Source organism: Symphalangus syndactylus, chromosome Y (genome assembly GCF_028878055.3).
Source record: "Symphalangus syndactylus isolate Jambi chromosome Y, NHGRI_mSymSyn1-v2.1_pri, whole genome shotgun sequence".
Lineage (NCBI taxonomy): Eukaryota > Metazoa > Chordata > Mammalia > Primates > Hylobatidae > Symphalangus > Symphalangus syndactylus.
Window position 1 is genome coordinate 22,676,590 of NC_072448.2, and position 23,143 is coordinate 22,699,732.

Consider the following 23,143-nt stretch of genomic DNA (forward strand, 5'->3'; position numbering starts at 1 on the left):
TTCTTTGTGCTTTCCTTTCTTTGTATAAAAGGAACATTGAAGCAAATAGTCATAATATCATTGACTTTCAGGGAGACGTTGGATTCTGTTACTTTAACAGGATCTTATTTTCTTATTCTTCCTGGTATACAAGGAATTCTAGGGATGTTAGAAACTTATTAAGATATCAGCAGGTCGTAGATTACTGGTTAATATGTTTTCTACAATTAATTAATGAATGACAGTAATGGCCGTTCATTATAGACCACTTTAAATGATGTCATATAAAAGTTATGACGTTGTTCAAAGGGAATTATATCTAGGTATACGTTAAATATTCTCATACATTTTAGCATTATTAAATTCTTCCTCTTTAAATTTTTCTTCCACATTTAGCACATACCTAGCACATTTTTTTAAACTTGTGGTTACTTCCCTTTAGTGGTGGAGACACGTAACTGTCCCTAATACCGTGCCGTTTTTTCTGTACTGTGTGTAACGGTGGGAGGATGCTGTCCAGCCAGGGATAAAACTTCTCTCCTTCCACTGTGTAGCAACTGTTACTCAATAAATATCTGTTAAATCAGGGAATGACTGCTAGCCTACATGCTCTGTAATTTCTAAATGATCTCAAAGTCCCTCCAAATGTAGTGTGTGATGTCAATTTGTATGTCCCTATTTAATAAACTAATATTAACAATTTTCTGATAAATCAAGGCATTTTGAAGCCACAACTTTCTTGTGCCAGTTTCCTTCCCTGGAAATGATAGCTCTGATCTCTCAGATAGCTATATTGTTTGCCCTACAGGAGGATAAATTACTGAGCATTTCATGTGACAGAATAACATTGAGAAATGAAATGTTATCTCTACTTTTCTTGACCATAGGATAACTGGTAGGGATGAAAAGAATGCAGTTGGGTTACCTTTGGCTGGTTCTCAGAGAGTGTTGAGTAACATTCACTATTATAGCAACTAAAATTAATATGTTAACTTGAAATAAATCAAAGGTTTTAACATAAGATACTTTCCAATGTATCTGCTGAATTGAATGTGTAAATAAAAGGATCCTTATCTAATACAACCCCTTGATCTAGACATCTGAGCAGGCTTAATGACAATAGATATCTATAAAAGTATAAAACAGTAAAAATGATGTGCCATTATAGGTAGAAGACACCTTTTTTGAAATGGAGTCTTATTCTCTTGCCCAGGCTGGAATGCAATGGCATAACGTTGGCTCACTGCAACTTTTGCCTCTCAGGTTCAGGTGATCTTTACACTTGGACCTCTTGGGTAACCCCTGACTAGCTGGGACAATAGGTATGCACCAGTACACCTGGCTAATTTTTTTTATATTTGTGGTACAGTTGGCATTTTGCTATGCTTCCAGGCTGGTCTCCATTTCCTGAGCTCAAGTGGTCCACCCACCCTGGGCCTACTAACATATTGGGTCTACAGGCATGAGCCACCACATCTGGCCAGAAGACACATGTTATAAGCCCACAACACAACTCAAATTTATGAGTTAAAATTATTTATTTATACTTCTGTTTCTATGTTGAGTCTGTAATATCAAGAGCACAGCCTGTATTTTATTAATTTCTGTATGTGCCTTACAAACAGTAAACAAGACATTTATGTCCAAGTGAATAAAGGAGTGAAGAGATTGATAATTAATATATAAGCTCTACACACAAAATCACTTGTTTAGAGTACTCAGATGTAGCAAACTTATTTTGAGCAAGACCATTAGGCTATAAAACTGTTGTTGTCTTCATAAATGATGTTGGAGATTAAAATATGAGGACAGTAATTGTGCACTTCATGTGATGTGCTAGAAGCTAGTCATTGATAATAAAAAAATTGGTACCCATGTTGTGAAATTTTATGGACAGAATGCTTATAGGCGACACATTGTCATCAAGGTTCAGGAAGAAAGGTGAGCACTAGGGAGAAGACAGCATCTGCACCTCTTTGTCTAGAAGGACAGCCCTGAAAGAGCACAGAGAACCAAAATATTATAGTTAGTGCTGCCAAGAGTACCTAGGAATATTATGCAAATAGAAAGCAAGTGTGTGCTGATAACCTTAAAAACAGCCTTTTAAAAAGTAACATTTATCTGGAAATTGGGAAAATTGAGTAGGATAGATAACTGAAGATAACCTTAAAAGTTCTTTTCAAAGTAAAACTTTATGACATTAAAAAAAGTGGAACAATTCTCTATCCTTTTTGTTTTTTTAATTTCCTTTAACTGCATGTAAATAATTTATTTTATTTAGCTAGATATGTTACAGTTTTAAAATGGTTACTAAACTTATAGAAATATATTTCTTTTTGTACTTTTTTTGAGACAGAGTGTCAGTCTAATGCTTAGGCTGGAGTGCAATGGCATGAAATCAGTCAACTGTAACCTCTGCCTCCTAGGTTCAAGAGCACTGCAATTTCCACCTCCTGATTTCAAGCAATTCTCCCTCAGCCTCCCAAGTAGTTGATCCTACAGTTGCGTGCCACCATGTCCAGCTAATTTTTGTATCTTTAGTAAAGATTGTGTTTCACCATGTTGGCCAGGATGGTCTCTATCTCAGAACCTCCTCAATGCTGCTGAAAGTCTAGGAAGTTAGATTCTGAGAACTGGCTGGTTACACGCTGATTGTTTATGTAAAATGAATCATGGGGTGCCCACAGTGGCTGCAAATGTATACAGGTTCAAACTATATTTACAATGAATATTCGATGAACTGTAACCAAATTGCACACCCAGTTATATTTCTTGCATGTGCAGAAAACATGCTAACCCATACAAACTCAAAGAATGGACTTAGAGGTATGAGGAACAGCAGAAGTGAGACTTAAATTGAAAGTAACTGAAAAACATGGTCAGTTTCTACTGAAATACAAAAAATTAGCTGGGCATGGTGTCATGCGCCTGTAGTCCCACCTACTCAGGAGGCTTAGGCATGAGAATGACTTGAGCCTGGCAAGTGGAGGTGGCAGTGAGCCGAGATCATTTCACCATGTTGTCCAGGCTGGTCTCTAATTCCTGATGTCAGGTGATCTGCCCATCTTGGCCTCCCAAACTGCTGGGATTACAGGCATGAGCCACTGCACCCAGCCTTTTTATACTTTAATATGAAATGATATACCAGCTTTATTTTCTAGAATTTATAAGGAATATTCTGCTGTCATTATAAGATTAAAAATTTCTTAAGTAAGAAAGTAGCAGGCTGGGAGCATGTGGTTGTAGCCCCACCTACGCTACCTGAGAGGTTGAGGCAGGAAGATTGCTTGAGCCCAGGAGTTTGGGGCTGCAGTGTATGATAATCATGCCTGTGAATAGCACTCTGGGCTAGGCAAGATAGATCTCATTTCCTAAAAAAAAAAGAAAATTGAAAATTAGATTTTTAGAAACCATTTATTTTCACATGATGTTAAGCATGTGAATTCAATGTCTCAAACAGCAGCATCAGGAAGTAAATACAGACTGAATTTTAAAGCTCATTTATTGTGTATAAATCAGCACATGCAACCACTTTCTTGCCAGATAAAACAATCTCTCTCATTTCCTAGTATCTTAATGTGTTAATATTACTGTGAAAGATTCTTAAGCAACAGTGTCCATCATAGTAATATTTTTAGCTGGCTCTGAATATATGAAGAGCCCTAGGACATAGTATGAGTATGTCCTTACATATGTATGTATTATTCTTCTGATCATTCATAGCTTGGATGAATGATATTTTCAAAATATCAGTAATCTTTACAGTTGGCTTGCTACTGTTTACAGTTATTTAAGAAACACCATATTCTACCACTGCCCAAAAGGTGCGTGTGTGTGTATGTGTGTTTCATTTGTCCAAGATAAGTATTTTGTTTCAAGTAAATGATGAATAATGAGAAATTAAACTAGCTGTAGTAATCATTTAGTCCAGAGATTTAAAACATTCTTTGATTATTTTATCCTGGGAAACAAGTCCAGAAACACCAGTAACAAACTTTGTCCAGAAAGAATAGCAACTATGGATGCCTTTTAGAGAGGCTGTACACCTCAGGGTTACCCCTGGTAAGAGCAGGCATTCTCTTCAAGGTGTGGATTGCTCAGACTAAGCTTATGAAAAACACCTGATCTGAATAAGGCCTCTATGTTTATTCTTTTTTGAAGGGGTTGTTTATTCCCTTCTCATTCTGGATTATACTCAGGAGTTTTATCTCATGTGTAGAGGATCTGAACTGAACCAAGTGCCCTAGATGAAGAGGGAGGAGATGGAGACACACTTTTCTGGTGGGGCACGTCTGAGCAACAGAATCTGAAATGTTCTCCTTTAGGTAACTGGAATCATGAAGTGGTGCTCTTCAGAACCTCCTCACCGCTGTTGAAAATTAATCAGTCTAGGAAGTTAGATTCTGAGAACTGGCTGGTTATATGGTTGTTGTTTATATAAAATGAATCAGGAGGAAAACTCTGTCTCAAAAAAAATTAGATAATTTGTGGCTAAGCTCTTTCTATTAATAAGTGAAAGCAGGAAGCTGGAGTGAACATTTAGATCTTGCATAATCTCACCTTTTACCCACCCATAGGATCACATAATTTGGATACAAAACAGACCTTGGGTTCATTTGCTGTATAAAGACCTTCCCCGATATCACTCAATTTTTTTCTATACTAAGAAGTGACTAATGAAAATTGGCAAGATTACTTGTCACAAATCCAAAATATGGCTCACATTATTATAAAAAATGTAAGTGAAAACACTATGAGATATGGAATTTACAGTCTCCCTAGTATATCAGTAAATTGATAAACTGTAATTTATTTATATAACTAATAATTACAAAACACTTAGGATGATACATTGAATTAGTAGTGCTAAGTTTATGCATTACTCCAAGGTGTTCATATAAGCATTAGAAATTTTGTATAATATTATTCTTACCCACTTATCAATACTATGTATTAAGCTCTCACAGTCTAAAAATACCTAACAGATCATTAAATCAAAATATGAAATATGATTTTACATACTATATACAGTGAAGTCATTTATTCTATGGGGGATGATTACACAGGGTTCAATTAAGTGATTAATAATACATTAATATGAATTGGATTTTGGATGTGTTTGTTTTGAATATTTTTAATCTTCTGGCTCAAAAAAGCGTTACATTTTCTTTAGAATTATAAAATAGGCCAGGTGTGGTGGCTGACGCCTGTAATCCCAGTATGTTTGGAGGCTGAGGTGGGAGGATCACGAGGTCAGGAGATCACAACCATCCTGGCTAACACATTGAAACCCTGTTTCTACTAAAAAAAAAAAAAAAAAAAAAAAAAAAAAAAAAAAAAAAAAGCCTTTCATCCCAGGGATGAAGCCCACTTGATCATGATAGATAAGCTTTTTGATGTGCTGCTGGATTTGGTTTGCCAGTATTTTATTGAGGATTTTTGCATCAATGTTCATCAAGAATATTGGTTTAAAATTCTCTTTTTTGGTTGTGTCCCTGCCTCACTATGGTATCAGGATGATGCTGGCCTCATAAAATGAGTAAGGGAGGACTCCCTCTTTTTCTATTGCTTGGAATAGTTACAGAAGGAATGATACCAGTTCCTCCTTGTACCTGTGGTAGAATTTGGCTGTGAATCCATCTGGTCCTGGACTTTTTAGTTGCTAAGATATTGATAATTGCCACAATTTCAGAGCCTGTTATTGGTCTATTTAGAGATTCAACTTCTTCCTGGTTTAGTCTTGGGAGGATGTATGTGTCCAGGAATTTATCCATTTCTTCTAGATTTTCTAGTTTATTTGCATAGAGGTGTTTGTAGTATTCTCTGATGGTAGTTTGTATTTCTCTGGGATTGGTGGTGATATCCCCTTTATCATTTTTTATTGCATCTATTTGATTCTTCTCTCTTTTCTTCTTTATTAGCCTTGCTAGCAGTCTATCAATTTTGTTGATCTTTTCAAAAAACCAGCTCCTGGATTCATTAATTTTTTGAAGGGTTTTTTGTGTCTCTATTTCCTTCAGTTCTGCTTTGATTTTAGTTATTTCTTGCCTTCGGCTAGCTTTTGAATGTGTTTTCTCTTGCTTTTCTAGCTCTTTTAATTGTGATGTTAGGGTGTCAATTTTGGATGTTTCCTGCTTTCTCTTGTGGGCATTTAGTGCTATAAATTTCCCTCTACACACTACTTTGAATGTGTCCCAGAGATTCTGATATATTGTGTCTTTGTTCTCATCGGTTTCAAAGAACACCTTTATTTCTGCCTTCATTTCATTATGTACCCAGTAGTCACTCAGGAACAGGTTGTTCAGTTTCCATGTAGTTGGGTGGTTTTGAGTGAGTTTCTTAATCCTGAGGTTTAGTTTGATTGCAGTGTGGTCTGAGAGATAGTTTGTTATAATTTCTGTTCTTTTAGATTTGCTGAGGAGAACTTTACTTCCAACTATGTGGTCAATTTTGGAATACGTGTGGTGTGGTGCTGAAAAGAATGTATATTCTGTTGATTTGGTGTAGAGGGTTCTGTAGATGTCTATTAGGTCCACTTGGTGCAGAGCTGAGTTCAATTCCTGGATATCCTTGTTAAGTTTCTGTCTCATTGATCTGCCTAATGTTGACTGTGGGGTGTTAAAGTCTCCCATTATTATTGTGTTGGAGTCTAAGTCTCTTTATAGGTCACTAAGGACTTGCTTTATGAATCTGGTTGCTCCTGTATTGGTGCATATATATTTACCATAGTTAGCTCTTCTTGTTGAATTGATCCCTTTACCATTATGTAATGGCCTTCTTTGTGTCTTTTGATCTTCGTTGGTTTAAAGTCTGTTTTATTGGTGACTAGGATTGCAACCTCCACCTTTTTTTGTTTTCCATTTGCTTGGTAGATCTTCCCCTATCCTTTTATTTTGAGCCATGTGTGTCTCTGCATGTGAGATGATTTCCTGAGTACAGCACACTGATGGGTCTTGATTCTTTGTCCAGTTTGCCAGTCTGGGTCTTTTAATGGGATAATTTAGTCCATTTACATTTAAAGTTAATATTGTTATGTGTGAATTTGATCCTGTCATTATGATGTTAGCTGGTTATTTTGATCATTAGTTGATGCAGTTTCTTCCTAGCCTCGAAGATCTTTACAATTTGGCATGATTTTGCAGTGGCTGGTACTGGTTGTTACTTTCCACATTTAGTTCTTCCTTCAGGAGCTCTTTTAGGGCAGGCCTGGTGGTCACAAAATCTCTCAGTGTTTGCTTGTCTGTAAAGTGTTTTATTTCTCCTTCACTTATGAAGCTTAGTTTGGCTGGATATGAAATTCTGGTTTCAAAATTCTTTTCTTTAAGAATGTTGAATATCAGCCCCCACTCTCTTCTGGCTTGTAGAGTTTCTGCGGAGAGATCAGCTGTTAGTGTGATGGGCATCCCTTTGTGGGTAACCCGACCTTTCTCTCTGGCTGCTCTTAACATTTTTTCCCTCATTTCAACTTTTGTGAATCTGACAATTATGTGTCTTGGAGTTGCTCTTCTCGAGGAGTATCTTTGTGGTGTTCTCTGTATTTCCTGAATCTGAATGTTGGTCTGCCTTGCTAGATTGGGGAAGTTCTCCTGAATAATATCCTGCAGAGTGTTTTCCAACTTGGTTCCATTCTCTTTGTCATTTTCAGGTACACCAATCAGACATATATTTCATCTTTTCACATAGTCCCATTTTTCTTGGAGGCTTTGTTCATTTCTTTTCATTCTTTTTTCTCTAAACTTCCCTTCTCACTTCATTTCCTTCATTTCATCTTCCATCACTGATACCCTTTCTTCCAGTGGATTGCATAGGCTCATGAGGCATCTGCATTCTTCACATAGTTCTTGAGCCTTGGCTTTCAGCTCCATCAGCTCCTTTAAGCACTTCTCTGTATTGGTTATTCTAGTTATACATTCATCTAAATTTTTTCAAAGCTTTTAACTTCTTTGCCTTTGGTTTGAATTTCCTCCTGTAGCTCAGAGTAGTTTTATCATCTGAAGCCTTCTTCTCTCAACTTGTCAAAGTCATTTCTCCATCCAGCTTTGTTCCATTGCTGGTGAGGAACTGCATTCTTTTGGAGGAGGAGAATCACTCTGCTTTTTAGAATTTCCAATATTTATGCTCTCCCTTTTCCCCATCTTTGTGGTTCTGTCTCCTTTTGTCTTTGAAGATGGTGATGTACGGATGGGTATTTTGTGTGGATGTCCTTTCTGTTTGTTAGTTTTCCTTCTAACAGACAGGACCCTCAGCTGCAGGTCTGTTGGAATTTGCTAGAGATCCACTCCAGACCCTGTTTGCCTGAGTATCAGCAGCGGAGGCTGCAGAACAGCAGATTTTCGTGAACCACGAATGCTACTTCCTGATCATTCCTCTGGAAGTTTTGTCTCAGAGGAGTACCCAGCTGTGTGAGGTGTCTGTCTGCCCCTACATGGGGGTGCCTCCCAGTTAGGCTGCTCAGGGGTCGGGGTCAGGGACCCACTTGAGGAGGCAGTCTGACCATTCTCAGATCTCTGGCAGTGTCCTGGGAGAACCACTACTCTCTTCAAAGCTTTCAGACAGGGACATTTAAGTCTGCAGAGGTTACTGCTGTCTTTTTATCTGTGCCCTGCCCCCAGAGGTGGAGGCTACGGAGGCAGGCAGGCCTCTTTGAGCTGTGGTGGACTCCGCCCAGTTCGATTTTCTGGGCTGCTTTGTTTACCTAAGCAAGCCTGGGCAATGGTGGGTGTCCCTTCCCCAGCCTCACTGCCACCTTGCAATTTGATCTCTGATTGCCATGCTAGCAACCCAGAAGACTCCATGGGTGTAGGACCCTCTGAATCAGGTGTGGGATATAATCTCCTGATATGCCATTTATTAAGCCCATCAGAAAAGCACAGTATTAGGGTGGGAGTGACTTGATTTTCCAGGTGCCATCTTTCACCCCTTTCTTTGACTAGGAAAGGGAACTCCCTGATTCCCTGATGCTTTGCACTTCCCGAGTGAGGCAATGCCTCACCCTGCTTTGGCTTGCACATGGTGTGCTACAACCACTGTCCTGTACCCACTGTTTGGCACTCCCTAGTGAGATGAACATGGTACCTCAGATGGAAATGCAGAAATCACCCATCTTCTGTGTCACTCAGGCTAGGAGCTGTAGACCGGAGCTGTTCCTATTCGGCCATCTTAGGATGCAAGGCTGGTTCAACATATGCAAATTTATAAATGTAATCCAGCATATAAACAGAACCAAAGACAAAAACCACACGATTATCTCAATAGATGCAGAAAAGGCCTTTGAGAAAATTCAACAACCCTTCATGCTAAAAACTCTCAATAAATTAAGTACTGATGGGATGTATCTCAAAATAATAAAGTAATAAGAGCTATCTATGACAAACGCACAGGAATATCATACTGAATGGGCAAAAACTGGAAGCATTTCAAAGTATTCCCTTTGAAAACTGGCACAAGACATGGATGCCCTCTCTCACCATTCCTATTCAACATAGTGTTGGAAGTTCTGGCCAGGACAGTTAGTCAGAAGGAAATAAAGGGTATTCAGTTAGGAAAAGAGGAAGCCAAATTGTCCCTGTTTGCAGATGACATGATTGTATATCTAGAAAACCCCATTGTCTCAACCCAAAATCTCCTTAAACTGATAAGCAACTTCAGCAAAGTCTCAGGATACAAAATCAGTGTACAAAAATCACAAGAATTCTTATGCACAAATAACAGACAAACAGAGAGCCAAATCATGAGTGAACTACCATTCACAATTGCTTCAAAGAGAATAAGATACCTAGGAATCCAACTTACAAGGGATGTGAAGGAACTCTTCAAGGAGAACTACAAACCACTGCTCAATGAAATAAAAGAAGATACAAACAAATGGAAGAACATTCCATGCTCATGGGTTGGAAGAATCAATATCGTGAAAATGGCCATACTGCCCAAGGTAATTTATAGATTCAATGCCATCCCCATTAAGCTACCAATGACTTTCTTCACAGAATTGGAAAAAACTACTTTAAAGTTCATATGGAATCAAAAAAGATTCTGCATCACCAAGTCAATCCTCAGCCAAAAGAACAAAGCTGGAGGCATCAAACTACCTGACTTCAAACTATACTACAAGGCTACAGTAACCAAAACAGCATGGTACTGGTACCAAAACAGAGATTTAGATCAATGGAACAGAACAGACCCGTCAGAAATAACACCGCATATCTACAACTGTCTGATCTTTGACAAACCTGACAAAAACAAGCAATGGAGAAGTGCATCCCTATTTAGCAAATGGTGCTGGGAAAACTGGCTAGCCACTGACAGAAAGCTGAAACTGGATCCCTTCCTTACATTTATACAAAAATTAATACAAGATGGATTAAAGACTTACATGTTAGACCTAAAACCATAAAATCCCTAGAAGAAAACGTAGGCATTACCATTGAGGACATAGGCATGGGCAAGGACTTCATGTTTAAAACATGAAAAGCAATGACAACAAAAGCCAAAATTGCCAAATGGGACCTAATTAAACTAAAGAGCTTCTGCACAGCAAAAGAGTGCAGATGGCCTGTTCACCATCAGAGTGAACAGGCCATCTACAAAATGGGAGAAAATTTTTGCAACTTACTCATCTGACAAAAGACTAATATCCAGAATCTACAATGAACTCAAAAAAATTTACAAGAAAAAAGCAAACAACCCCATCAAAAAGTTGGCAAAGGGCATGAACACACATTTCTCAAAAGAAGACATTTATGCAGCCAAAAAACACATGGAAAAATGCTCATCATCACTGGCCATCAGAGAAATGCAAATCAAAACCACGAGATACCATCTCACACCAGTTAGAATGGTGATCATTAAAAAGTCAGGAAACAACAGGTGCTGGAGAGGATGTGGAGAAATAGGAACACTTTCACACTGTTGGTGTGACTGTAAACTAGTTCAACCATTGTGGAAGTCAGTGTGGTGATTCCTCAGGGATCTAGAACTAGAAATACTGTTTGACCCAGCCATCGCATTACTGAGTATATACCCAAAGGACTATAAATCATGCTGCTATAAAGACACATGCATCCGTATGTTTATTACGGCACTATAAACAATAGCAAAGACTTTGAACCAACCCAAATGTCCAACAACGATAGACTGGATTAAGAAAATGTGGCACATGTACACTATGGAATACCATGCAGCCATAAAAAATGATGAGTTTGTGTCCTTTGTAGGGACATGGATGAAACTGGAAACCATCATTCTCAGTAAATTATCACAAGGACAAAAACCAAACACCACATGTTCTCACTTATAGGTGGGAATTGAACAATTAGAATACATGGACACAGGAAGGGGAACATCACACTCTGGGGACTGTTGTGGAGTGAGGAGAGTGGGGAGGGAGGGATAGCATTAGGAGATATACCTAATGCTATATGACGAGCTAATGGGTACAGCACTCCAACATGGCACGTGGATACATATGTAACAAACCTGCACATTGTGCACATGTACTCTAAAACTTAAATTATAATAATAATAAAATAAAATAAAATAAAAACGTGGAAAAAAATTAACTGGGCATGGTGGCAGGCGCGTGTAGTCCCAGCTACCCAGGAGGCTGAGGCAGGAGAGTGTTGTGAACCCAGGAGGCAGAGCTTGCAGTGAGCGGAGATTGAGCCACTGCACTCCAGCATGGGCAACTGAGCGAGACTCTGTCTCAAAAAGAAAAAAAAGTTGTATTAGATCCATGAGGGAAAAGTCTGAAAAATGAGTCAGCAGAATTTCCCAGAGTTTCTAAATCCAAAAGTAATAACAATAACAGTTTCAGTAAGAAGATCTTAATGTTCACATCCAAATCTAATGATGAGTTACAGGTTATCTGAGATCACTTAACAGGTAAGCAGGCACATTCTTTGAGTCTAAGTCATTCCCAATTATCCCAACATTGTAATCTGTCAGAGATGCCTGCAAAAGATGTCTTGCCCAATTCTTTCACTTTATGGAAGACCCTAAAGGCTAACCCAGATCTACCAGCTGTGTTTTGGTTTGTGTGTCTGGGGAGTGTTTTGTTTGATTTTAGGCAGTGCCCTCCTCTGTCACCCAGGCTGGTGTGCAGTGGTACCATCTTGGCTCATTGCAATTTATGCCTCCTAGGCTCAAGCAATCCTCTCAAATAAGGTTCCAGGGCAGGTGGGATTACAGGTGAATAACACCACACCATCACACTCGTATAAATTTTGTATTTTCTGTAGAGACTAGGTTTTGCTATGCGGTCCACAGCAAAACCTGGGCTCCTGCTTGCTCTTAATGTCCTTCCCATGTTGTCTTTGAAAAATTACACTGAAATCAACTAATTTTGCTTAAGAATTATTTTGGCTACAACTGAGAAACTAAGAAAGATATTGAAAATAATTGATAATAATAATTTTTCAGAAAATTCTCTTCTGTGGTTGGAACAGAAGTCAGTTGACTGGTGTGTAGGCAGCATATCTTTTATTTTACAGTTTTAATACTATCTTTTTTTAAGGAAAGATATTGGGCTTTTTAATTAAAACTACTTAAAAATCAATACATCTTACTTTAACACATTAACTGTAGGATAGATTGTCATAAACAAATATTAATAACCTTTATCGTAATGACTTAACATTTACTTTTAGGGGTTTACTGTGTTCATGCATATTTTTAAAAATCTGCCTGATGTAGCAAAGAGTGTTAAAAAAGTTGGGGGGGGGCTTTTATAACACTTTAGTGTGGAAATGTGTATGAGAGAGCTGTGAGTAGAATTGTTGGAAATGAGGACATCATGATCATCTAATCAACTTCAGTTATTTTGAGAAATTCACAAAATAAATTTTGTAGTTAGCTACTTACTTTTCTTGGGGAAATTCTGAATGTCTCCTAAAATCTGGTATACTCTTCTGATTGAGATTATAAATACCCTGTTTGCCTTTGTAAGGTGTTTCTTTCTGAGACCAATGTACAGTAAACAGAATCAGTGATGCAATGCTGATGTAACACAATACAGAATATATTGTTTATCAGCAACATCCATACTGCATCTCTCTTCCTTCTGCTCTATTTGGTGAGAAAACAAAAAAGCTACTTTGTTATGTGAGTGACATCCCAACGAGCATAATGAGTAAAATAAATAATCCCTAAACTGCTCTGTAAGGAACTATCAGTCAGCTGCCAGGCTTCTGATATGCTGAGGGGATTTGGAGACTCCAAGAACTCGAGGTGAAAGGGGCGCAGGCACTGGGGTGATTTTATGAGCAATGTGGGGAAGAACAAGGAAAGGAGATCACAGAGCAGACTGCGTGGGGACAGTGCAGTAAGAATTCAAAAATCAAACCAAGGTTGTTGCCTTCAAGATTTTTGTAAACAAAGAGCATTTTGTGTTTCTATTGTAATTTAAATATGTTATGTCAATGGGTTTAATAAATCTACTGGGTAGAGATACCAAGGTTAAAAGCATTTGAAAAATCAGATAATGTTTTTATGCCAAGCAGTGCGTTAACACTTGCACATGAAAATTGGTGCTCCATTTCACAGTGGAGGAAACAGGTGCAGAAAATTTGATAATTTATTCAGAATGTCAGAGCCAAGAGACAAACCATGTTTTCTGACTCAATACAGTACCTACTAGATGATAAATTTATTCTTCCCTTGTAGCTATTCAAAGTAGATTAGGTTCACATAAGTACATACTTTTCTGTTTTGAGTTAGACTACAGAGCAGATTTCACAGAAAGATTGCAGAAAATTGATATGTTAGGACTTTCTAGTTTGTTTTCTGTTCAGTGTTGCTATAGCATGTTCATGACAGAAAAGAAACTCCCTAAAATGCATTCATGACCCAAAACTCTGAGGCTTACCTTGGAAAAGACCATTTGTAACCTATTGTAGTGCTTAAGGATAATGACCAAGATTCAGAGAAAGACATGGCTCACCAGAGCCAGTCACAATACGGTATAGCCTAATGCACCTGTTGCTTCTGCCCTGCAATACCCACTGCTACCATGGGACTGCCTGGGTTATTAGGCCGATCTTCAATGAGTGAAAATATTTGTTTCTGTAGTATTTTTGGTCATACATGGGTAAAGTTTCTGAAGGGTAGTAGAGATTACTGCCAGGCACACCAAGACACCTATGCAAACTCAGGCATTGTAGAAATTCATTACTACTCTAGCAAGAAATACCCGTGAGAGTGGTTAACCTAGAGGCAGGAGTGTTCAATTGACATCGACATAACATTTTGCAAGATTCCTGACCTGTACGGGGTAAACCTCAGTACACTTTCTTTCTCAGTATTACCAGATTGAATAATTGGTGCTTCTTGTTAGAAAGTTCATTTGATTTACCATTGCTTCCAACTTTATACTCAAAGCCCTGAGAATTTCAAGTGGAGTATATTAAAGTAGACTTTCATTTTTTTGCATCATTTCCATATTCATTTTTTAAAGTTCTTTCCAAACCCTAATGAGTGTTGTTAAACTACAAAAAAAAAAAAAATTACTCAAATAAACTGCCCAGCTCCTATAGGAATCACATATAAAATCATGAGGTTTTTTATTAGATGCAATGCAACTAGTGCAACCTTAAACAAATGTGGAGAAGAACTTAAGAAGTATGAAGTCACCTCATGGTAAGAGTATGTGAAGTGACTTACGGCACTATTCTTGTGCAGAAAGAAGTCATCCGTGTTCTCCATTGGCCTGTTGATGATGGTGAAACACCAACCAACCAGATTGTTGATGGTTGATTATGTCTTGTAAATATTAATTTCCTTGAAGAACTTAACTGCTGTTTTGCTTTTCATTTTGTTGTATGCCTTGGGGGAGCTCCAGTGCTTGTTGCTGTAGCATTAATTGAAGCTGGAATGAAATATGAAGATACCATATGGCTCATAAGACAAAAATGGAAATTTTAACAGCGAACAAATTTTTATTTGGAGAAATATCAATGTAAAATGTCGCTGTGCTTCAAATACTCCAAGACTCATAAAAACAACTGCTGCATTTAATAAAACTGGAGTTCCTAATGTCACATTGCCTTGGAAGTGGAAATTGAGACAGGACTTAATTTGTCATACAAATTCACCAACATGTTGGATTGGTGAACAAGTCTAATGAAGCTTCCACGGGAGTATTGATGAGCAGTTTACCAGGCCACAGGCTATGCAGAATTGGCAACCTCCATGTTTGAGTTATGATCAACCTATTTGCACACTGTTCAAAAAATTCTTGCTGATCAGCTAAATGCTTTTAAATCATTTGTATCCATCCTAAAATCATGTGTTTTTTTCTTGTTTAGATCTTCCCATGCCGGAATCTTATCAATATATGAGAAATTTAGAAAGATTAAATATCAAAATACCCACCATAATACTTGCGTATCTTTGGTTTCATATAGCACTAAAGTCTCAGGAATTACATACACTTTAGACTTTATGTTGTTTACACTTTAGTAATTTCAAACATTGAAAGTAAGGTTATATGGTTATTTGTCTACTCTGTGTTTTTTATCTCCCACATTCATACCAGCATACATCACGTTAGTTTAAAAGTCGATTTTAAAAAAAATTTTACCAAGACTTATAGTGATTAAAGTCTTTTGAAAAATCTTACTTTATGCTATTACCAAAAATTCCATTTTGAAAATCTACCTTGTACAGGGAATATCTTTAATGTCTTCAGGCAGAAATGTCTTACAGGTAATTTAAGGTTTGTACTCTGAGGCGCAACCTTATGGAAGGACATCAAAAAGGAATGGGAGAAAGTTATTAATTATTTTTAATAAAATACAGTTTTGTCTTGTGGAAAACACATAGAATACGGTCATTAACTTAGTAAATATTTTTAAAAGATATACATGCTTTTATTGTTACTAAAAAAATTCTTAATTTTAATATTTCTGAAAATCTTGTAATTTTTTTCCATATATATCGGAAGTTATTTTTGTTTAAAGTGTGATTCTTTTTCCTTCTTTTCCCAACCTCCCTTACAAAAAAAAGAAGTGGGTTTCTACTAGGGAATTGAGCAGACATCTAATAATTTAGATGGCTTTCAAGCTGTGTAACTTAATTTTTGGATACTTGGTAATTTGTCTTATTACATAATTGGTAAAATAGTAATATAGAAAATATTAGTTCAACCATAAACTTATAGTATCTGGGGATGTGTGGTTATCGTTCTGTGGAAAAAACAATTTGTAATTATTCACTAGCTGGTAAAAACTTAATGTGAGAGCTTAAACATCTAAGTAAATAATAAAATACCAAAAAAACGGCCTAATATCAAAACATTTACTGAGTGCCCAATATGTGCTCATCATCTAGGTTAATTACAAGAAAAACAAACAGAATAAACAAGCTTCCCCATATTCTCAGAATTTGCATTCTATTGCAAGAAGATGGAAAATATAACAAATAACAAATAGGTAAAATAATTTGAGACAGTCATTGATAGGTGTGAAGGAAATAAAAGATTATAATAGACTACAGAAGTCAATTGCAATGCCCAAGATTAAAATGTATGTAGCAAAAGAATACAGAAAAGGAAAGAAAAATATCATCACATCAAATGTAAATGAATTAAACTCTACTATGAAAAGGCAGAGATAAGAAGCTTGAATTAAAAGGCAGAATTTGAAAGCTCAGATTAAAATAACAACATCCACCTATTTACTGCCTTAAAAGGTTCACTTTAGATATAAGGACAGAAAGACACTCAAGGTATAATTATAGAAAAAAGATATTCCATGCAAATGGTAATGAAATGAGAGCTAAGATGATTATTGGCATGCAAAATAGACTTTAAATTTTAAAAAGTTCACGAGGTTAAAATGTTCTATCTAGTAAGAAAATAAAACAATTATAAAGTTATACATAGCTATCAACAGAGCCTCAAAATATGTGAAGCAAAGATGCACAGAAATGAAGTGGGATATAAACAGCATTGTAGTAATTGTTGAAGATTTCAATACTCCTTTCAAAAATCCCACACCTCAGGGAGGGAGGTACTCAATGCTCTAGCTGCAAGGAGCGGAAAATTGGATTAAAAAAGAAACAAGTCTCAATCTTCTGCTGCATTCAAGGGACCCATCTCCCATGTAATGCATTTGTATGTTATTAATAACAGCATCTGCTATTTTTGGCTTTTAATAATATGTTTTATAACATATGAGAAGATATTTCATAACATGTAAGAAGATATTTCACTGCGGTTTTGACTTCTGTTTCTCTAATAATCAAATGTTGAGCTTTTTTTCATATGCTTGTTGGCCACATTTGTATCTTCCTTTGAAAAGTATCTGTTCGTGCCTTTGCCACTTTCTAATGGGTTTTTGTGTTATTGTGCTTTGAATGTTGTTTTTGTGTGCAGATTTGTTGAAATTCCATATATTTGCTACATACTAGGTCTTTGTCAGATCCACAATTTGCAAAAATTTTCTCTGAATGTGTAGGTTTTGTGTTTCAATACTTTATTTTGTGGTGCAGAAGCAGTTTAGTTTAATTAGATTATATTTGTCATTTTTTGCTTTTGATACAATTGCTTTTGGCATCCTTGACATAAAATCTTTGCCAGTTCCTATGTCCAGATGGTATTTCCTATGTTGTCTTCCAGGGTTCTTATCCTTTTAGGTTTTACATTTAACTCTTTAATCCATCTTTAGTTGATTTTTGTATATAGAAAGAGGTTACTTTTAATCTTCATATGGCTACCCAGTTATTCCAGCACCAAAAGTTGAGTAGGAAGTCCTTTCCCTATTGCTTGTTTTGTCAAGCTTCTCAAAGACAAGAGGGATGTAGGTGTGTTCTGTTTCACTGGTGTATATGTCTGTTTTTGTATGAGTATCACGGTGCTTTGGTTTTTACAGCCTCGTAGTATAGTTTAAAGTCAGATAGCATGATGCCTCCAGCTTTCTTCTTTTTGCTTAGGATTGCCTTAGTTATTCAGGCTCATTTTTAGTTCCATGTGAATTTTCATATAGTTTTTTTTTTTTTTTTTTTGAGACGGAGTCTCACTCTGTCGCCCAGGCTGGAGTGCAGTGGCTCAATCTCGGCTCACTGCAAGCTCCCCCTCCCAGGTTCACGCCATTCTCCTGCCTCAGCCTCTCCGAGTAGCTGGGACTACAGGCGCCCACAAGCACGCCCAGCTAATTTTTTTTTATTTTTAGTAGAGACAGGGTTTCACTGTGGTCTCGATCTCCTGACCTCGTGATCCGCCCGCCTCAGCCTCCCAAAGTGCTGGGATTACAATCATGAGCCACCGTACCCGGCTTATGTAGTGTTTCTTATAGTTCTTTAAAGAATATTGTTAAGAGTTTGATAGGAATAGTATTGAACCTCAAAATGGCTTTGGGATGTATGACCATTTTAATAATGTTGATTCTTTCATTCTGTTAGCATGGAATGTTTTCCCATTTGTTTATGCTTTCTCTGATTTCTTTGAATAATGTTTATGATTCTCATTGCAGACATCTTTTGACTTCCTGGTTAGCTTTATTCCTAAATATTTTATTTTTTTTTGTGACAGTTGGGAGGGGAATTGTATTTCTTATTTGGTTTAGCTGTTCTGTTTAGCTGTTCGTGTATAGGAATGCTAGTAGTTTATTTGAAAATGTAGATTTTGTATCCCAAAACTTTGCTGAAGTTTCTTATCAGCTTAAGGAACTTTGGGGCAGAGACTATGGGGTTTTCTACATATAGAATCATTTCATCTTCAAACAGGAATAATTTGACTACCTCATTTCCTATATGGATGCCCTTTATTTATTTATCTTGCCTGATTGCTCTGGCCAGGACTTCCAACAATTTGTTGCATAGAAGTAAGAGTGGTAAGAGTAGGCAACCTTGTTTTGTTTTGTTTTTTTCTTATTTTCAAGGAGAATGCTTCCAGCTTTTGCCATTTAATTATAATGTTGGCTGTGGGTTTTTCACGGATGGATCTTATTATTTTTTGGTATGTTTCCTTAATACCTAGTTTATTGAGAGTTTATAACATGAAGGGATGTTAAATTTCATCAAAAGTCTTTTGCTTATCTGTTGAGACAATCGTATAATTTTTGTCTTTAGTTCTGTTTATGTGATTAATCACAATTATATATTAATTCAAGCTTCTTGGATGGATTAGATGGTGATTTAACAACCCTTGTAAAATACCATGTTACAAATTAAACCACTGGTAGAACTGATGAACTAGTTAATTTAGCTGTCCAATTATCCTGCACTATTATAAAAAATGCATTTTCAGCTATCCATTTTATATTTAAAACTACTAATCTCACAAACCTCTCAGCCCCAGAAATAATACTAAACTGTCAAATGCCAAGGGCTTTTCCTTTCTATCTTATTACTACTGTGAAAAAAAAATCTGGACGCCTTAAGTTGAAATGCTTTAATGTACAACAAAAGCAATAGTGGGATGATAAAACTCAGAAGGACTAGAAGTGCTCCAAGAAAATTAATAAATTTTAACTCTTCCAATACTCCATCTTGACAAACTCATTGGGAGATATTGATATAATAATAAACAATGATTTCTCAACTATCTGAAACATATCAGATCAACTGTATTTATTATAAATCTCACTTTCTTTAGAAACTCTATTATTTGGGGTAATAAAAAGATTAATATAATGGGACTGTCTAATAAAACTGTGTTATGATTCAAATCCAAACATACCTTACTGGTTCGTCAAGTTTAGCATTCCCCTTGAGGGCTATAAATACAACACACTCAGTTGATTTTCTCAGTTTCTAATATTTCCCCAGGGGCACTGTCATTTTTATACTTAATGACCTCAACATCATCATAAAATTTATATGTCTGTTACGTCAAAAGAGAAATTTTGTGGTGGGGTGGGGAATTGGACCTCCGGGATCAGGAAAAAACTTAAAAAATCTTTATTAGGCACTATAGTTTAGTATTTGTAGTGCCAGGGCACCATCTTGTGACTGGAGAAATGAACTAGAGAGAGAAAATAAAGTATTACAGGAGAAGAGAGAAAAAATGGATTAAAGATTACAAGCTGTAAAACTCATTTTAGTTTCACAAATTTTTATCTTGTCATCCAATGTAGAGCATTTGCCTTAGGTCATTTCTTCTACTTAACGGTTTCAGTCAAATAAAGATGGGAAGTAATACTCTTAACCCTGTAACAAAGGTTGTGATAAATGCATACTATTAAACAATATCCACAATGACAGGAAGCCACTGGTGGAGTTGCTTCTATCATACAAAACTATCTCAAAACAGGGCTTATTATTTCCTCTTAACTGCCCTTGCACCACTTCCATCTTCCCTGTAAAAACAAAACAAAACAAGTGGGAAAAGACGGAGATTTTTTACAGGACTTAAAGGCAATTCACAGTATTATAATATTCAGGCACTTAGTAGTTACCAATCTACATGCCTTTCTGTTGGCTTTACTCATTACCAGTCAGTGCTTCTCAGTTGTGGATCTCTGCAGTGATATTTCAAATGATGTATTTCTGTGGATTCAGAGAGTCAATATTTATTTGCCATCTCTTGAAATGAGTAAGAACAAGCAGACAGGCTCTTACTCAGCAGTGCTCTCCACATCTGTATTTTAGGGGATCCAGAACAGTGCTTTGGGGAGGGAAGGCATGGGGTGACAGTTGACTCCTTCTCCAAGTCTGTCCCCTGACATCGGTGTTGTCCTTTTAACATGGAGTCAGAGGAAATGCTGTATCAACACCTTATTTTCCCCACAAAAGATTTTGCTTGGCCATGCTCCTTTCCCCATTAGGTGTGGTCTGCCTTGACGATTATTTCACCAGGAGACCCAAAACTTCCATGGAACCAACTCTTCCCTTGTGCATGCCGAACTCAGAGTGGACCGTGAGGTATGTTCATGTGCAGCCTCACAATACCAGGGAAGAGAATCCTGGGGAAGGGGATTGGCACCACAGATGTGCATGATGCCATGGTCTGAAGTTATCAGACAAACAAATGGCTGTGGGGCCCACACAGCTCATCCTGGCAGGTCTGCCTCCATTATCTGCCTTAAGAGCAAGACCAACTGGTTAGGCTTGTCTTAAGCCACCTGTCATTGATAATTGTTTCAGCACAGATCGTTAAGCTGTTTCAGATACTCCAGGCCATGGGACTGCCTGGGGAGAAGGTATGGTTGACTTTCAGGCCAAATCCTTCCAAGTAGAGTCTTGAAGAAGGAGGGGCACCCAGCTCCTGTGCCAGTACACAAATCTTCATCACAGTTTTCTCTGTCCCTCCTCCAATACTTGAGCTCATGCAACAGATCTCAGCTCAATACCCTGGGCAGTGTGCTCAAGTCCTGAGGATTTTGTTGAGACTGGGCCCGTCAATTTTTTCTGGCTCCTTTGAGTCAAGAACCCACAGTGATGGGGGTGTGAATGGCCCCCAGGCTGCAAATAAAGTACTCAGGCAGGGCAGTGAAGGCTGTACTGCAGGCATGCTTCACTTGGAAAAGTCAGGCAGACAGTCTTGAGAGGAGGGGCCAGGAAATAGAGAATGTGGATGAGATGAACGTTCTTCCAACCTGCTTTCTTCCAGCTCAGCAAACAACAGAGCTGTAGCCACTCAGCACAAGATGGAGACACTTTGGTGATGGGTGCGTATGGTCTTGTTTTGCTGCAGCTAAACTATGCAGAAAAGCCTCTGGCCCTGAAGGAGTTGAAGCTGTGTCTCTCCTTGTTCTCTAGGTGACTCCCCTTGCATTTCAGAGGTCTGTGGGGGTAACAGGAACCCCTGTAGCTAGGATCTCAGAGGTTGACAGTGAACTTTTAAGAGGGTTGAAGCCTCTTGCCTTGGGCCCCCTTAAGGGGCTGGGGAATGTCCTGGTGGCCAGCACCTCCTGGGAAACTTTCTAGGTTTATCTATTCAACCACAGAGTCTTCATTATCTATGAAATTTTGGCATTTTCTCTCAAACGAGCTGTTCAGTGTTATGGTTTACTCAATATTTTGCTTCCACTACATGGAAGAGGCATTTTTCTCAGCGGCATCTAATAAGCCATCTTGTCCTCCAACCCCAGACAAGTTTGTGTGTCTCATATCACTTAAGTACTCCTTGTTGTTTAGCCCACTAAATTATTATTCTTATTATGGTAACATTTACATAACAGAAATATAAGAGTTTATTTAACAAAACCAGAAAATGAGTAGTGGTTACCAGAAACTAGGGTGTTCAGAAGGAGGAGGAGATGGGGAGATTTTGGTTAAAGGATATAAATTACGGCCATATAAAAGAAGTAAGTCCAAGAGATCAGCTGTACAGCATAGTAACTATAGTTAATGAGCAATAATATTAATTGAAAAAGAAAAGAAAGGCTTCCTGGGGGTGGAGCCAAGATGGCCAAATAGGAACAGCTCCAGTCTACAGCTCCCAGTGTTAGCAATGCAGAACACTGGTGATTTCTCCATTTCCATCTGAGGTACCACGTTCATCTCACTAGGGAGTGCCAAACAGTGGGTGCAGGACAGTTGGTGCAGCACACCGTGCATGAGCCAAAGCAGGGCGAGGCATTACCTCACTCGGGAAGTGCAAGGGGTCAGGGAGTTCCCTTTCCTAGTCAAAGAAAGGGGTAACAGACTGCACCTGGAAAATCGGGTCACCCCCATCTTATACTATGCTTTTCCAACGGGCTTTGAAAATGACACATCAGGAGATTATGTCCTGCACATGGCTTGGAGGGTCCTATGTCCATGGAGTCTTGCTGATTGCTGGCACAGCAGTCTGAGATCAAACTGCAAGGCAGCAGCAAGCCTGGGGGAGGGGTGCCCGAAACTGCCTAGGCTTGCTTAGGTAAACATAGCAGCCAGGAAGCCCGAACTCGGTGGAGCCCACCACAGCTCAAGGAGGCCTGCCTGCCTCTGTAGGCTCCACCTCTGGGGGCAGGGAAAAGATAAACAAAAAGACAGCAGGAACCTCTGCAGACTTAAATGTCCCTGTCTGACAGCTTTGAAGAGAGTAGTGGTTCTCCCAGCAAATAGCTGGAGATCTGAGAACGGGCAGACTGCCTCCTAAAGTGGGTCCCTGACCCCTGAGCAGCCTAACTGGGAGGCAGCCCCCAGTAGCGACAGACTGATACCTCACTCGGCCAGGTACTCCTCTGAGATGAAACTTCCAGAGGAACTATCAGACAGCTGAATTTGCCGTCTCATGAAAATCCGC

At 38.1% G+C, this 23,143-nt stretch overlaps 1 long non-coding RNA gene across 1 annotated transcript in view; it reads right to left on the reverse strand.

Moving 5' to 3' along the window:
* Positions 1–1,533: 1,533 nt before the first annotated feature.
* The window catches only part of LOC129476764 (uncharacterized), a 141,214-nt gene continuing 119,604 nt past the window's right edge, over positions 1,534–23,143 (reverse strand). Inside the window, exon 4 of the long non-coding RNA XR_010119786.1 lies at positions 1,534–1,973. This is a non-coding gene — a long non-coding RNA (uncharacterized lncRNA). The remainder of the gene's footprint in view (positions 1,974–23,143) is intronic.